Here is a 2,015-nt window from a genome sequence, read left to right on the forward strand (position 1 = left end):
CCTCCCACCACTCTCTAGTCTATTTGTTTCTAGTAACGCGGAGACGCGTGCTGGACGATTGAAAGCTTATACAAGACTATCACTTTTTACGAGGAGAGTCACGTTCCTCTCCCCCCTCCTACAATTTATGATGCAAGCTTCCACAGTTATACATAGGATATTTGTGTAACAGAAAAAATAAGCAATATCGAATAATGTGTTTTTATTTTAATATTTTTACAAATCTGTTGAAAACTGATTTCATCGTCATATCCTACGATTTATGATGCAAGCTTTCGCAGTTATACGTAGGATATTTGTGTAACATAAAAAAGAAGCAATATCGAATAATATGTTTTTTTATTTTGATATTTTACAAATATCTGTTTATTTGCAAAAGCATATGTATACATAACGGAAAGAATACAAATTATAAAGTAAATAAAGAAGTATTGAATTGTACATATATAAAATGTTATTGTATGTTGTTCTGTTCTTGTTCCCACCAATTAAATAATTTTAATTTTTGTAAAGCGCAATGCTTTACGTGTCTTCCCCATCAAAATGTGTTATTAGAATCGAGATTTTCCAGAGATGTAATGTTTTCATAATGTGTATCGATGGATTCGCTCACAATGTAGTCGTTATTTAAAATATCATTTAACCACTTGCGTTTTTCCAATCCCTTCACAAATACGATTGCTGAACTGTCTCCTTTTACTGCTTCCGAGATTAATTGTCTCACCATACAGTATGGTACCATTCCATCGTTCCATTGTAATCCATGATGATTCATCATTAACCATATAGCACACCTTTTATCAGATGTGGTTAAGAAACGCCATGGCATGGGACTTTTAAAGATGTAATGCGTAAGAATGTTTCCATTCTTTAATATGGCTACTTCCTTAACAACGAATTGTTTTTCAATAATAAATCCTGTAAAAGGAGAAAAAAGTATACATTACTATAAATATGATGAGTTTAAAAATAGAGAAAAAATGAAGTAATACAATAAGAAAATAATAGAATACCTTGTAAATCGACAAACGTTGGGACCATATAGTTTTGGATCATTTGGTGGCAGGCGGGCGACGGGGACCGGGAGGAAAAGTGTGTGAGGGGGGGGTGAGCGGTGCGGACGGTTCGCCTCCCACCACTGCTCACACTCCCCCTCACCCAACTTTTCCTCCGTTCCCCGTCGGCCGCCTGCCACCAAATGATCCAGAACATATAATGGCCTGTCTCCGCTCTTGCCACCAAGTGATCTAGAATATATGATGCTACACATCACCCGCGCACTCACTTATCACACGATGATCTAAAATATATAATGTTTTGTGTATCATGTGTGATCGAGGGGTAATCGGAAAGGTTGAACTAATCAACGAGCTCGATTGGCCCTACTTTTTTCACCCATCGCCCAGCCCCACCATCATCATTCCCCTTATCCACTTTTCCCTAACAATAAGTTACCGAAGGCGCATGCTGCACGCATGTAAGCTTACGTAAGATTTTTACTTTTTTACGACGACCCGTTTCCCCCTGTGAGCGAAGGGGTGAACGCTGCGGAAGCGAATCAATCAGTGAGTTCGAGTCGCCTCCCACCACCATCACTCTGTAGTCTATTGGAATAACGTGGAGACGCGTGCTGCACGATTGAAAACTTATACAAGACTGACACTTTTTATGAGGAAAGTCACGTTCGTAGTTCGTGGCGATCGCGCACGTTCCCCTCTCCTCTCCTATGATTTATGATGTAAGCTTTCACAGTTATACATAGGATATTTATAACAAAAAATAGAAGCAATATCGATTAATGTGTTTTTTATTTTAATATTCTTACGAATATATTGAAAACTAATTTCATCATCGTATCCTACGGTTTATAATGCAAGCTTTCACAGTTATACGTAGAATATTTGTGTAATATTAAAAAGAAGCAATATCGAATAATATATTTTTTAATATTTTACAAATCTCTGTTTATTTGCAAAAGCATATGTATACATAACGGAAAGAATACAAATTATAAA

This window comes from Trachymyrmex cornetzi, unplaced genomic scaffold (assembly GCF_001594075.2).
Source record: "Trachymyrmex cornetzi isolate Tcor2-1 unplaced genomic scaffold, Tcor1.1 scaffold353, whole genome shotgun sequence".
Lineage (NCBI taxonomy): Eukaryota > Metazoa > Arthropoda > Insecta > Hymenoptera > Formicidae > Trachymyrmex > Trachymyrmex cornetzi.